Source organism: Gossypium hirsutum, chromosome A09 (assembly GCF_007990345.1).
Source record: "Gossypium hirsutum isolate 1008001.06 chromosome A09, Gossypium_hirsutum_v2.1, whole genome shotgun sequence".
NCBI lineage: Eukaryota > Viridiplantae > Streptophyta > Magnoliopsida > Malvales > Malvaceae > Gossypium > Gossypium hirsutum.
Genome location: NC_053432.1, coordinates 19322352 through 19339161, shown reverse-complemented (window position 1 = coordinate 19339161; position 16810 = coordinate 19322352). Strand labels below are relative to the sequence as shown.

The 16810-nt window shown below is 38.4% G+C and overlaps 1 non-coding gene across 1 annotated transcript; it reads right to left on the bottom strand.

Moving 5' to 3' along the window:
- Window positions 1-3232: 3232 nt before the first annotated feature.
- On the bottom strand, window positions 3233-3339 carry LOC121207306 (small nucleolar RNA R71). The gene has a single exon (XR_005902397.1). It is a non-coding gene; the product is annotated as a small nucleolar RNA R71 (small nucleolar RNA).
- Between the last annotated feature and the right edge of the window lie 13471 nt (window positions 3340-16810).

Here is a 16810-nt window from a genome sequence, read left to right as displayed (position 1 = left end):
ACAAAAAGATTAATCTCACATACTTATCGAATACTTTACCAAAAGCCGGAATCTCACCTTAACCTTACCTTGAACACAAATCCCAAATAGCTTCTCCTTGATCATGTACTCCTTAGATCTGTATTAATCTTAACTATTAACCCAGAATAATAGATGACTCCTATGCAACACAAGTCCCCTTACCTTAACTATGAACATTCGGCCAACCAAGATCAAGAGCACTTACCAAAGCCTCTCACATGAGGAGCAAATCCGCATAGATCCAAGGACTGAGATTCGTTACCTATTCCTACCCAAAACTAATTAGAAGAAGTGAGGGACTGTATACTCAATACTTAGGAAAACCCAATTATGAGAACAAAGCACTTACACTAGGCTTGACCAATTAGAAAGGGTACTGGCAGCACTAAGAGTATTCGGCCAAGAAAGTTTCTGCCCGTGTGATTTTTATGGTAAAAGGGAGTTATTCAGCTCCAAGGAAAAAGAAAGAAAAGTCAGCAATGAGGTAGAGGAAGAATAAAATTTGGCACAAGGAAGAAGAAAAAGAAAACAAAGCAGAGGGTTTTCGGCTTTTAGAGAAAAGACTTTCTGGTAATAGGGTGAAGAAAATTCGACATGAGCTTCATACCCTAGCATTCGACACCTATTTATAAGCCTTATAGCCAAATTTTTCCCATGCCCAATTCCCTATTCGGCTCCATCACTTCTCCCTTCTCATCTCCTCGTTTTTCTCCCTGATAACCCCTTGATCCTTTCCTTAATTTTCTCTCCTCAACACTACCGTTAGAGTCTACTTTCATGCCACTTCCATCCTTCTAAAAGGCCAAAATTAAACTCTTAAAAACACTAAGCTAGGATTCGAACCTTGGACCTCCTTGCTAGCTATTAACGCCACCCCTCTACACTCTAAGTGGCGTCACTTAGCCACTCTTCTACAAGGCTTTTTGATACGATTTTCCCCTAACTTTATTTAAAAGCCCAACTACTTGCCAGCCCTGATTCTTTTAATATCTAAAATATAATTTCATTTATTCCTAGGTTCGAAATCAAGCCTTAACTAAGACCTACTAAAATTATTGATTGGATAAGAATATTAAACACAATTTTTATCAAAATCAAAAGAACGAAGGTTCAGGATTTTGGGATTTTTGGTGCATTACACGCTATGATAAACCATAATATATACATGTTTTTACCCTATGCTCGATATATTTTTGGAAGGATTCTCATAAGATTTAATGAATTTGATACTTCTAATCTATTAATTTCATGTTTTAACTCAGGAGAGCTTAGGATAGCAAAAAGAGTGAGAAATGAACCAAGAAAGGACAAATTGGGCCTAATTTAGTGTTTCACATGGCCTAGGCACTTCCACACGGGTAATCCACACACCCATGTGTGACACACGGGCAGGCCACTCCCCCATGTGCCATGGCTATGTCAACATTAAACCAAGTCAAAATTACAGACGGCCTGAGCACCTTCACACGGGCGTGGCGCACGGTCGTGTCCCTGTCGAGCCAAAGTCTAATTCTATTCGGAAAAGGCTAATTTTGGGCTATTTTAGGCATTCCAAAGTCTATATAAACACCCTAGAAGAGGATCAAAGGTAGGACGCAGAGTCGAAATCTGAAAATACTCAAGGATAGCCATTGAAATTTGCTCAGAAGTAGGATCTCATTCAAGACTGAATATCTCCATTCAATTTCCTTAGAAGTTCTTTGGGTTTCTTTATGTTTTGATATTTTCCCAATTTCAAGATGTTTTCCTCTATCGTTATGAACTTAACTCCCTAAATACCTAAGGGAGATGAAACCTAAGACAAATCTTATTACTATTTGAATTATATGATAAATACTTCTTATTCTTGATTGTGAGATTTAATCCTTGTTTTAATGTTTTAAGATATTAATTCAGGTTTTGATGTGCTTATTCACTGGAGCAAAAGCCCCTATTTAAGATTAGATCGTTCATAATTAAATAGAGTTGCATGCAATCCTAGAGATAGGACAACATAAATCTGCTGGATTAGACTTAAATCTAATAAGGGAATCCATAGATCGAGTTAATGTGACAATAGGGGTTTTAATTAGAAAGAGATTTCGATTAATTAACCTAGAGTCAATTATTCTTAGTCTCGGGAGAGATATTGACATAACTCATGGATTTCTATGGAATAAGTCAAGTGAATAAATTGTCTAATTCAGAAGTGATAAGTAAAGTCTAGGTGGATTCTTCCTTAGGTATTGTCTCCTCCATCGGTTTTCTAAAAAGTATTTTCCAATTTTTTATCTCTGTCGTAATTTTAGTTAATTAGATAATTAGTCTTAGTTTAAAACATTCTCTTAATTGTTAGGCTAGATAATAAAAAGTTAACAATTACTAGTACTTTTAGTCCTTGTGGATACGATATTTCTGGTCTCACCATAACCATTCTACTGTTCGATAGGTGCGCTTGGCTTAGTCGAATTTTTAGTTAGTTTAGCAACCATCAAGTTTTTAGCGTCGTTGCCGGGGACTACGATATTAGGAACACTTGATTTTTATTACTTAAGCCATTTTTACTTTTATTGCAATTTACTTTTTATTTTTAGTTTAAATTTTCTTTTCTAAATTTTTCTTTTTAATTGCTTCTGGAAGGTGTCTTTAGTATATGACTAGAAGGAACCCATTAGGACCTTTGCATTTTGACAGTGAGATCGAGAGCATAGCTCGCAGAAACCGAAGAGAAATAAGGTGAAGTACAATACATAGAGGAAGAGTGAGAGGACAATATCCATACTACGACCAAGGAGATAACTGATAATCAGAATAATCTGCTACCTCCTATGGTTGCTGCAAATCCAGTAAATCAAGATCCCACTCCTCGTACTATGTATGATTATGATAAACCTACTTTAACAGGAACTGAATCGAGTATAGTTAGACCTACTGTTGCTGCAAATAATTTTGAACTGAAACCTAACACTATTCAAATGATACAATAGTTTGTTCAGTTTGATGGTTTGCAAGACGAGGATCCAAACACTCATTTAGCAAATTTATGAAATTCTGTGACACCTTTAAGATTAATGACATTTTTGATGATGCGATTCGCCTTCTGTTGTTTCCCTTTTCATTAAGGAATAAGGCTAAACAGTGGTTGAACTCTTTACCATGAGGATCAATCACTACTTGGGAGCAAATGACCAAAAAATTTTTACTCAAATATTTTTCGCCGGCTAAAATGGCTAAATTAAGGAATGATATCTCTTCTTTTGTGCAAATGGATTTAGAAATACTATATGATGCATGGAAGAGATACAAGGATTTATTGAGAAGGTGCCCTCACCATGGATTACCTTTATGGCTACAGGTTCAAACTTTCTACAATGGTTTGAATCCCTCAATGAGACAGATGGTCAATGCAGTGGCCAGTGGAACCTTAAATAATAAAACACCTGAAGAGGCTTGTGTGTTCATTGAAGAGATGTCACTGAATAATTGTAACGTCCCCACGCCCGAGACCATCACCGGAGTCGAGCTTGAGGGGTTACCGAACATAATTTATCAATTTAAGAACTTCAAATAATTTGTTTCTACATTCACAGCTTTCTAGCTACTCGCGTCACAGTTACAAGAAAAATCATATCTCGAGTTACAAAACTTGAAATCAAGATCCGTAAATTTTCCCTGAATCTAGACTCATTTATCTATTTACTAATTTTTTTCTATAATTTTTTATTGGACCAATTAGTACAGTTTATTAATTAAAGTATCCCCTATTTCAGGGTTTGACTGCTCTGACCTCTGTGTATTACGAATCAGATATATCTCTATAAAAATTTCAATGACTGTGAGGTTTGTTTCTATTAAAACTAGACTCAATAAGGAATTTTTACATATAAATAAAAACTTCTAATTATTTTAGTAAAATTTATTATGAATTTTTAAAGTCAGAACAGGGGATCCAGAAATCACTCTGGCCTTTTTTCACAAAAGTTTAAATATCTCATAAAATATAATTTATATTCCTGTTTTGTTCAATCCATATGAAAATAGACTCATTAAGCTTCAATTTCATAACTTACTCATCATTTAGTTCTATTTATACTATTTTTAGTGATTTTTCAAATTCATGTCATTGCTGCAGCAATATCCTATTTTAAGGCAAGTTTCATCTTTCCATGAATTTTTATGAACTAGATAACCTGTTAAACTTCCATGATATTAAACATGATCTAAATTAGCCATCACCATGACTTATCAATATCAAACATTTTCTCAACCAAACATGGCCATATCATAAAATTATTTACACAAAATAGGTATATTGCTATACATGCCATACTTAAGTAGTTGTACAAGCCATTTACCAAGATAAAAGTCCTTTGGATAGTGTGATCGAACTTTCGACTTGTCCCGATTCCTGAGCCGGCTTGTTCAAAACTACAGTGAATGAAAAGGAAGGAGTAAGCATAAATGCTTAGTAAGTTCATATGTAAATAACAAGTAACATAACAATACAAATATACCAAACAACTTTAGCATAGTACCACCAAAACATATATCACATCTTTAAACATCATTCATCATCTTACCACCTTATCGTTGTTGTATCTATTTTCAACCCGAGGGTTAAGAACATACCTGTCCAAAGTGTCCATTTCACAACACTTACCCAAAACGTCACTTATATCTTAAGTGCTCTTCCATTAAACTAGAAATTTCACCCGTTGAACACATCGGAATATAACTCGGATACATGGATAATTTGCACATAAGTGCCACATATGTAATCAAGAAATCATGTAACCCGCCCCTAAGTGAACTCGGACTCAACTCAACGAGCTCGGGCGTTCGCATCCATAAATGAACTCGGACTCAACTCAACGAGTTTGGATGCCTAGTTACATCTCACGAACTCGGACTCAACTCAACGAGTTCGGACATTTGCATCCATAAGTGAACTCGGACTCAACTCAACGAGTTCAGATGCTCAACCATCCTAGTGACATGTCACTTGTATCCTAATCTATTCCTAAGGTTGAAACGGGCTTTTTCCCTCGATCTCACATTTGCCGTCTTCCATGGAATATCAGAACCGATACTCGGTAGCAATTCATATTTATCAAGTAGTAAACATAATTTGCATATTACTCAACATTAACCACAAAGCATAATATTTCACGATTAAAAATCAGCATATCATATAATTAACATTAATAACTTAAAAATAACATTTATGCTACATTATTTACACATGAACTTACCTTGGTACCAAAATATAAAGATTTTGCAATTTAGTCCACAATCTTTTCTTTTCCTTGATCACGACTTGAATCTCGTTTTTCTTGATCTATAATACCAAATTAATCTTATTTAATACATACATTTATCAAAACAGCATTTAATACGAACTTTAAAAAAATTACACTTTTGCCCCTAAACTTTTTCATAATTACACTTTTGCCCCTAGGCTCGGGAATTAAACTTTATTCCTTATTCTTATGTTTTATAACATGCTGATCACTTTTCCCTTCTATGGTAACATCAAATTCTCTCTCTAACATATACTTGTGACTATTAGGTATTTTTGCCCATTAAGCCCTTTTACTTGTTTTCACTAAAAACCGAGTAGCACAAGTTGTCTAACATAATTTAAAACCCCATATTCTATCATAAAACATCAAAATACACAAATTTCACCTATGGGTATTTTTCCAAATATAAACCCTAGGTTGAATTATTGCTAGCATAAGCTTAATCGAGCTTCCGGGATTCCAAAAACGTAAAGAACATTAAAAACGGGGCTTGGAATCACTTACTATGGAGCTTGGAAGCTTGAAACAAACCCTAGCTATGGAGAACCCTTGAAATTTCGGGCTAATGAAGAAGATGGACAAAAATTGGCTTTTAATTTTGTTTTTAATTCATTTTAATAACTAAATGACCAAAATACCCTTACTACTAAACTTTCCAAAAATTCCTTCCATGTCCTAATTTTGTCCATGAACTTAAAATTGGTCAAATTGCTATTTAAGACCTCCTCATTAATATTCCAAAACAATTTCATACTAAAAACTTCTAGAATGCAAGTTTTGCAACTTATTCAATTTAGTCCCTACTTTCAATTTAAGCACTTTAGGCATAGAATTTCAACATGAAATTTTCACACAATCATGCAATCATATCATAAACATCAAAATCATTGTAAAATAATTATTTCTATCTCGGATTTGTGGTCACGAAACCACTATTCCGATTAAGCCCTAATTCAGGATATTACAACTCTCCCCCCTTTTAAGGATTTTCGTCCTCGAAAATCTTACCGGTAAACAGGTGTGGGTATTGGTTTCTCATAGTTTCTTCAGGTTCCCATGTAGTCTCTTCTACCCCATGCTTTTGCCACAACACTTTTACAAGTGCAACACTTTTATTTCTTAGTTGTTTGACTTCTCGAGCTAAAATCTTAATCGGTTCTTCTTCATAAGTCATATCCGGTGGCAGTTCAATTTCTGTCGGTGAAATTATATGTGAAGGATCCGAACGATACCGACGTAACATAGATACGTAAAACACATCATGAATCTTCTCTAATTCGGGTGGTAACGCTAGCCGATATGCTACCGGTCCAACTTTTTCAATTATTTCATACGGTCCAATAAAACGCGGCCTTAACTTGCCCTTTCGTCCAAATCTAAGGACTTTCTTCCATGGAGACACTTTCAAAAATACCTTATCACCAACTTGAAACTCCATTTCCTTTCGTTTCAAATCCGCATAAGATTTCTGTCTATCTGAAGCAGCTTTCAAACAATCTCGAATCACTTTCACCTTTTCTTCGGTTTCTTTTATTAAATCAACTCCATAAATCTGATTTTTCTTGAGTTCAGTCCAATACAATGGCGTCCGACATTTACGACCATATAATGCTTTATAAGGTGCCATCTTCAAACTTGTCTGATAACTATTATTATAAGCAAATTCTACCAACGATAAATACTTTTCCCAACTACCTTGAAATTCCAATACACAACATCTGAGCATGTCTTCAAGAATCTGAATTACTCTCTCTGATTGTCCATCTGTTTGTGGATGAAAGGCAGTGCTGAAATTTAACTTTGTACCTAATGCTTCTTGCAACTTTTGCCAAAACTGTAAGGTAAACCTCGGATCTCTATCCGAAATGATTGACAAAGGTATCCCATGAAGTCTTACAATCTCTCGGATATACAATTCAACCAACTTATTAAGAGAATAATTTGTACGTACCGGAATAAAATGAGCCGATTTAGTCAGTCTGTCAACTATTGCCCAGATGGCATTTTTCTTCCCTGGAGTTACGGCAACCCTGATGTAAAATCCATAGTAATCCGATCCCATTTCCATTCAGGAACCATAATAGGCTGGAGTAATCCCGAAGGTACTTGGTGTTCAGCTTTCACTTGTTGGCAAACTAAGCACTTTGATACAAACTCGGAAATATCTCTTTTCATTCCACTCCACTAGTACATTTTCTTCAAGTCATTATACATCTTCGTACTGCCCGGATGAACCGCTAAACAACCATTATGTGCTTCATGCAAAATCTTTTGAATCAACTCATCATTTTTTAGTACACAAATCTGATTTTTAAACATCAAACAACCATCAGAACCGATTTTGAAATCTGACCCCATATCAGCTTCACACTGTTTTCTTTTGGCTAGCAAATCTTGATCATTTTTTTTGAGCTTCAGAAATCTCTTGTAAAAACATCGGTCTTGCTCTTAACTATGCTAGAATCGAACCGTCATCTGAAATTTTCAACTGAGTGTTTATAACTCTCAAAGCAAACAACAACTTTCTGCTTAAAGCATCAGCAACCACATTCGCTTTTCCTGGATGATAATCGATAACAAGCTCGTAATCTTTCAATAACTCCAACCATCTTCACTATCTCAAATTCAAGTCTTTTTGTGACATCAAGTATTTAAGACTTTTATGATCAGTATATACTCGGCACTTTTCACCATACAAATAATGTCGCCAAATCTTCAAAGAAAATACCACCGCAGCCAATTCTAAATCGTGAGTAGGATAATTCTTCTCATGAGGTTTTAACTATCTCGAAGCATAAGCCACCACTTTTCCTTCTTGCATGAGTACACACCCCAAACCATTTAGAGAAGCATCACTATACACCACAAATTCTTTACCTGATTCGGGTTGTATCAACACTGGTGCTTCAGTTAATAACTTTTTCAATTCTTCGAAACTCTGTTGACATTCTTCCGTCCATTCATGTGACAGCCCAAAATTGACCCTAGTCGGGAAGTGGTTTCGGGACCGCTAAACCGAGTCACCGAAAGGTTTGAATGTGATGTTTATTGTCTAGAATATGTAATCATGAATGTGTGAAAATTTCAAGCTTCGATTTAGTCAATTGCATGTGAATTTAGTCAATAGGACTTATATGAGAAAATTTTAAAATGTGATAGGTCAATGCATGAGGACCTATTAGTGCATGTGGAAGAAAAAGGGGACTTGCATGTCAAAGTGCCTAATTCTTGATAAGTGGCCGGCCAAGCATGACTCCATTCCTCCAAGTTTATGTTGTTTATTATTTAATATTGGTAAGTAAATTAAAATAAATTAAAGAAAGGAATTAAAAAGGAAGAGATGAATAAAATAAGGAGGGAAGAGGGAGTGTTCATCTTTTTTTTCTTTGGCTATTGCCGTGAGTGAGGAGAAGGAAGGGAGATTTGGTTATTGGATTTTGGCTTGGAAGATGGCTAGAATGAGGTATGTATTGAATGATTCTTGAAAATCTATGCATGTTTGAGATGGTTAGTTCAAATTCTACTCATCCTATAGATTAGACTTAGGATTTTGAGGTTGAAATTCGGCCAAGAAGCTTGAAACTCTTAGTAGATGTGTTAATGTCATTAAAATGGATAGTAATGTAGGATATGGTGAGTGGTTAATTGCTTTTAACTTGAAAGTTGAGGTTAAAGGGGTTAAGTGATTGCCGAATCTAATTTAGGGGTGGAGGATTGTGTTCATGTTATATTGGATAGGTAGAGGTTGTAATGAGGTTGAAATTGTTGAATTGTTAGCTTGGTAACTAATGAAGTAATCGGCCATATGGGGTAAAAATGGGATGTTCATTTTAGTTGTTGTTTCATTTTTTTGAGAAATGGGTCAAGTATTCATGAGATGAAATTCTGTGATTAGATAAATTAAAGGTAATAGTATAGTTGATGAATATATATAGATATACATATTCGGCCATCACCTAGGAGCTTATGTGATGTTGAGTTAAGCTTTGCATATTCGGCTATATATATATATATACATATATATGTAAGCCCATTCGTGATACTACCTTAGGACTATGTATATATAACCGACAAAAGAATGGGAAAAACTAGTAAGGGTGAAGGCCGAATGAGCTATAGGTGGTGTGGATGACTTTTATACATGTGGGTGTGTGTGTATGCCATTTAGTTGGTGACATTCGGCATTTCTTAATTAACATTAGAGATGAGTGAATGAAATCGGCATGTGTGTTTGTGGAAATGCCGAATGTGAATTTGGATAATATTGAGTAATGTATGTGCTTTAAAATGATGGAATGGAGTGGATGCTTTAAATGTGTTACGAACAATTATAAGTTAAATTAAGGGTTGCTAAGTTACCATTGTCATTGCCGAATATACAAACATACATATGCATGTGCAATTGAAGAATGAATGTTTAGCAAGATGGTTAAACTAGTTAAATTATTGATTTAGCTCAAGGAGTTAAAGGAGGTGAATCGAGCAAAGGCAAAGAAAAGGTTATCGAGTAGCCGAGTTGGAACCGTCTTACCCAACACGAGGTAAGTCATTAAGCATGTAGTTGGTATTATTTCAAATGGTCATAATGTTTATGTATTGATGCTGAATGGAATGAATAAATATACATATATATATATGCATGTACGTATGTGATGATGAAATTGTTGAATGAAAAGAAAAGAGGTAAGATGTACTGAGTTGTTGATCTCGGCACTAAACGTGCGGGTATAACCATTTATGACCATGAGATTTGGCGCTAAGTGCGCGGGATTAAATTGTACAGCACTAAGTGTGCGATTTGACTATGTTGCACTAAGTGTGCGAAATGAATATGATGCACTAAGTGTGCGAATTGACCATGCGGCACTAAGTGTGCGAGTTTGACTATGTAGCACTAAGTGTGCGATTTGATTACGTAGCACTAAGTGTGCGAGTTGATTATATAGCACTGAGTGTGCGGACTCAATATGCATTCGTGAATCATTATGGACACTATGTGTGCGACACTATTGAGTCGATCGCGGACAGCGGATCGGGTAAGTGTCTTGAGTACATGGCTAATAGGTGCTATGCTTATACTTGGTGTTGAGCTCGGTAAGTTTGAACCTATGTGACAAATATACTTGAAGTCACGTACATAAAATTTATCGTAGGATGGGTGAAAGGCCGTTTAGTCGTTGATTGTAACGAAAATAAATTGATTTATGAAAATGCTTCAATGTCCTATTGATGAGTATATGGAATGTGAATGCATGAATTGATATGAAATTGAATCGATAGGTTGGAGGAACTATGGTATGGTTCGGTATGGATGGAGTAAATTGTCTCATTCCATTTTGTTTCCTCTTGTGATAATGTTATTGATGGATGGTAGTGCATTGCTTATGACTTACTGAGTTATAAACTCACTCGGTGTTTCCTTGTCACCCATTATAGGTTGCTTGGACTCATCTATTTTTGCGGGGTCAGGCCGTCATCGAAGTCATCACACCGGATAGCAAGTTTTGGTACTTTCTTCTTAGTTGGCTTAGAAGAACATTTTGGCATGTATAAGCTATTACGTTGTGTTTGAATTTTGGCATGTAAACTTTAAGCCATGCGAAAATGGCACGAATGTTCGATTGAGTTGGATCAAGGGTAGGCATGAAATGGACCTAGTTACTTTCGTAACAGATGCTGGCAGCAGCAGTGTCATGAGATTGAAAAATCACTAAAAAATAGTAGGAGTGGAATTAATTGATGAATAAATTATGTAATCGAAGCTCGATGACTCTGTTTTCATGAGGAAGTAACGAAAAGATCATATGGGCAGTATATTAAGAGATAATCAGATTTTTGTGGGACAGGGCCAGAACGGTTTCTGGATTCCCTGCTCCGACTTTGGAAATTCATTATAAATTAACCAGAGATAATTAGGGGTCGTACCATATATGTACAGATTCCTCTCTGAGTCTAGTTTTCATAGAAACAAACGGCATCAGTATTGAAGCCCCGTGCAGGGAGATATCCAAGTCGTAATGGGAAAAGGTCAGTGTAGTCGACCCCTGCAACTTGGGAGACTTTGACTAATAAACTGTACTAATTGGCCCGACCAAAAATTCTAGAAAAAATACATAGATGGGAACATGAGTCTAGTTTCTGGGAAAAATTACGAAACTGATTTTCGAGTTACGAAACTCAAGATATGATTTTTAAAACGACTAGTACACAGATTGGGCAGTATCTGGAAAATAAATTTTATAAGGGGTTAAAGTCAGTTAACACCTCGTTTTCGACTCCGGTGTCGGTTTCGGGTTCGGGGTGTTACATTTGATTGGTATCAGAGCTATGGTTTAGTCGGTTCTAGGACTACCATAGCGCGTATGAGTCTAGCTATACATGCCGAATGTTAATGTTTAAATGTGTGATGACTTCTGACGGTTGAGATGTTTTTGTTTTGATTAGTAAATGGACCCCGGTGAGGAAAGAACCCTAGCGGATGACGTTGAGAGCGTAGCGGCTGCTCCTGCACAAGGGACGCCGCCTGTTGAACCTCAATCATCTGCGAATAATCAAGGTGAGGGGGCTAAACAAGCCTTCTTTACCATGATGAATGAGTGGGTCGCGCAATATGCCCGAACCAACCCGGCTGTCCAACAATTCCCAAATTTGAATAATCCACCCCAAGAGCCTGTAATGCCATCAGTCGCTGATCCTGTGAGGCTGAGTAAGCCACCTGTAGACTTGATTAGGAAGCGTGGGGCCGAGGAGTTCAAGGCCATAGTAACTGATGATGCCGAAAGGGCCGAGTTCTGGCTTGATAACACCATTCGGGTGTTCGATGAATTGTCATGCACACCCAACGAATGTCTAAAATGTGCTGTATCTTTGTTGCGAGACTCAGCCTACTATTGGTGGAGGACCTTGATTTCCATAGTCCCGAACGAGCGAGTAACTTGGGACTTCTTTCAAACGGAATTTCGGAAGAAATTTATTAGCCAACGGTTCATTGATCAGAAGCGTAAGGAGTTCTTGGAACTCAAGCAAGGCCGTATGACTGTATCTGAATACGAACATGAATTCGTAAGACTCAGTAGGTATGCCCGGGAGTGTGTAGCTTATGAGGTTGCTATGTGCAAAAGATTCGAGGAAGGATTGAATGAAGATTTAAAGCTACTAATGGGTATTTTGGAAATAAAAGAATTCGTAACACTAGTCGAACGAGGCTGCAAGGCGGAAGAACTTGGAAAGGAGAAGAGGAAGGCTGAATTTGAAGCTAGAGATTATCGTAAAAGATCGACGGGTAAAGCTCCATTCTCAGCTGTAAAGAAGTTCAGGGAGGACATTAATAAGTCGAGGGCGACTGCGGGAATTTCCATCAGGGCAAGACCATCGATGGGCTCCCGAGCTGCTTCGGTAGCTAGTGTGGGCAATAATCGTCACGAGAAACCTGAATGTCCCCAATGTGGAAGACGACACCTAGGTGAATGTTGGAGCAAGTCTACTAGCAGGGCCTGTTACAGATGCGGTTCGAAGGACCACTTCATTAGAGATTGCACGGAGCTGGATGAGAAGAATAAGATTCAAGGTGCAAGACCTAGTGGAGTGACATCTAGAGGTAGACCACCGAGAATATTAGGAGGCAGGGGTGGTAGTCAGAGGGGGGCCTCTGATACGGCCGATCGAGCCGAGAACCGTACTCCTGCTAGAGCATATGCCATTCGAGCACGAGAGGAGGCATCCTCCCCCGACGTCATCACTGGTACCTTCACTCTCTTTGATACTAATGTGATTGCATTGATTGACCCTGGTTCTACTCATTCATATGTATGCGAAACCTTAGCAACCAGTAAGACTCTACCTGTTGAGTCTACTGAGCTCGTAATTCGAGTATCAAACCCTTTGGGTCAATGCGTACTTGTTGATAAAGTGTGTAAGAGATGCCCTCTAATAATCCGAGAATCCTATTTTCCGGCCGATTTGATGCTTTTGCCGTTCGAAGAGTTTGATGTTATTCTTGGTTTGGATTGGTTAACCGCGCATGATGCGGTTGTGAATTGCAAAAGCAAGACTATCGATTTGAGGTGCGCAAATAACGAAATAATCCGAGTTGAGTCTGCGGACTTAAGGGGGTTGCCAGCTGTAATATCAGCAATGTTGGCCCAGAAATATGTAAGGAAAGGGTGCGAAGCATACCTGGCGTATGTACTTGATGACAAGGAGTTAGAAAAGAAACCCGAATCGGTGCCGGTGGTCTGTGAATACCCGGATGTTTTCCTGAAGAGTTACCGGGTTTGCCACCTGTTCGGGAGGTAGAGTTTGGCATTGAGCTTGTACCTGGAACTACGCCAATTTCGATCGCTCCGTATCGTATGGCACTAACCGAGTTAAAAGAGTTGAAAGCTCAGTTGCAAGAATTGACGGATAGAGGTTTCGCTCGACCGAGTTTCTCACCTTGGGGTGTATTGTTCGTGAAAAAAAAGGACGGAACCATGAGGTTGTGCATTGACTATCGTCAACTGAATAAAGTGACGATAAAGAATAAGTATCCGTTACCGCGTATTGATGATCTGTTCGATCAATTAAAGGGAGCATCGGTGTTTTCAAAGATAGATTTGAGATCGGGTTATTATCAGTTGCAGATTCGAGATTCGGACGTACCCAAAACTGCTTTCAGAATGAGGTACGGTCACTACGAGTTCTTAGTGATGCCGTTTGGGCTCACTAATGCCCCTGCGGTGTTTATGGATTTGATGAATCGGATCTTTAGGCCGTATTTGGATCGGTTCGTAGTTGTGTTTATTGATGACATCTTGGTCTATTCAAGAGATGAGACCGAACATGCTGAGCATCTGAGGCTAGTGTTGCAAATTTTGCGGGATAAGCAGTTATATGCTAAGTTCAGTAAGTGTGAGTTCTGGTTAAGAGAGGTTAGCTTCTTGGGTCATGTGGTATCCGCATCGGGTATTCGAGTTGACCCGAGCAAAATTTCATCCATACTTAACTGGAAGCCTCCGAGAAATGTTACGAAGTCCGGAGCTTTCTAGGGCTCGCCGGTTATTACCGACGATTTGTCAAAGGTTTCTCGATGATAGCCACACCAATGACGAAGCTACTTCAAAAGGATGTTAAGTTCGAATGGACGGAGAAATGTCAGAAAAGCTTCGATCAACTGAAAACTCATTTGACTGAAGCTCCAATTTTGGTGCAACCCGAATCGGGTAAAGAGTTTTCCATTTATAGTGACGCATCCCTACTTGGGTTGGGTTGCGTATTGATGCAAGAAGGTCGAGTTGTGGCCTATGCGTCGAGACAATTGAAGCCACACGAGAGAAATTATCCGACCCATGATCTCGAACTAGCCGCCATTGTGTTTGCATTGAAAATATGGCGACATTATTTGTTTGGTGAGAAGTGTCATGTGTTTTCGGATCACAAAAGTCTCAAATATTTGATGACTCAACGAGACTTGAATCTGCGACAAAGACGTTGGCTTGAGTTGTTGAAAGATTACGAGCTTGTCATTGATTACCACCCGGGAAAGGCTAATGTGGTTGCGGACGCCTTAAGCCGGAAATCACTGTTTGCTTTGCGAGCGATGAATGTACACTTGTCTGTTCTACCTGACAATGTGTTAGTAGCTGAATTAAAAGCCAAACCATTATTGACTCATCAAATTCGTGAAGCTCAGAAAGTCGATGATGAATTGGTTGCAAAACGAGCTGAGTGTGTTCCGAACAAGGAATCGGAGTTTCAGATTGATGATGATGGTTGTCTGAGGTTTAGAAGTCGTTTGTGTGTTCCAAGGAATTCGGAACTCATTCCGATGATTCTGAACGAAGCCCATTGTAGCCGAATGTCAATCCACCCGGGGAGCACGAAAATGTACAACGACTTGAAACGTCGGTATTGGTGGCATGGTATGAAACGAGACATCTCCGACTTTGTTTCGAGATGTTTAATATGTCAACAAGTGAAAGCAGAACATCAAGTGCCTTCAGGGTTACTTCAGCCGATCATGATACCCGAGTGGAAATGGGACCGAGTCACAATGGACTTTGTGTCCGGACTGCCATTGTCCGCAAGTAAGAAGGATGCGATTTGGGTTGTTGTTGATAGGCTGACTAAGTCGGCCCACTTTATCCCCGTGCGTACGGATCTTTCATTGGATAAACTAGCCGAACTGTATGTCTCTCAGATTGTGAGATTACATGGAGTACCTATTTCTATCGTGTCGGATAGAGATCCGAGATTCACCTCACGATTTTGGAAGAAATTGCAAGAAGCTTTGGGTACCAAGCTGCATTTTAGCACCGCTTTTCACCCCCAAACCGATGGTCAATCCGAGCGGATAATTCAGATACTCGAGGATATGCTGAGATGCTGCATCCTTGAGTTTAGTGGTTCATGGGAACGGTATGTACCTTTGATTGAATTCGCTTACAACAATAGTTTTCAATCAAGTATTAAGATGGCACCTTATGAGGCTTTGTACGGTCGTAAATGCCGTACGCCATTGTTTTGGACCAACCTTGGTGAAAGTAAAATTTTCGGAGTTGATTTGATTAAAGATGCCGAACAGAAAGTAAAGGTAATCCGTTAAAGTCTGAAGGCAGCCACAGATCGTCAGAAATCGTATGCGGACTTGAAACGAAAGGACATTGAATATCAGGTGGGAGATAAAGTGTTTCTTAAAGTGTCACCTTGGAAGAAGGTACTCAGATTTGGCCGTAAAGGCAAGTTGAGCCCGAGATTCATTGGGCCATACGAAATATCCGAACGAGTCGGTCCAGTTGCGTATCGATTGATTTTACCCCATGAACTTGAAAAGATTCACGATGTCTTTCATGTTTCAATGCTTCGACGTTATAGATCCGATCCGTCACATGTGATTAATCCCTTAGAAGTTGAAATTCAATCTGACTTGAGCTATGAAGAAGAACCGATTCGTATCCTAGCTCGTGAAGTGAAAGAGTTGCGAAATAAAAGGGTTCCGTTGGTTAAGGTGTTGTGGCTCAAACACGGGATCGAGGAAGCAACCTGGGAACCCGAGAGCTCGATGAAAGAACGATATCCAAACCTATTTACCGGTAAGATTTTCGAGGACGAAAATTTCTTAAGTGAGGGAGAGTTGTGACAGCCCAAAATTGACCCTAGTCGGGAAGTGGTTTCGGGACCGCTAAACCGAGTCACCAAAAGGTTTGAATGTGATGTTTATTGTCTAGAATATGTAATCATGAATGTGTGAAAATTTCAAGCTTCGATTTAGTCGATTGCATGTGAATTTAGTCAATAGGACTTATATGAGAAAATTTTAAAATGTGATAGGTCAATGCATGAGGACCTATTAGTGCATGTGGAAGAAAAAGGGGACTTGCATGTCAAAGTGCCCAATTCTTGATAAGTGGCCGGCCAAGCATGACTCCATTCCTCCAAGTTTATGTTGTTTATTATTTAATATTGGTAAGTAAATTAAAATAAATTAAAGAAAGGAATTAAAAAGGAAGAGATGAATAAAATAAGGAGGG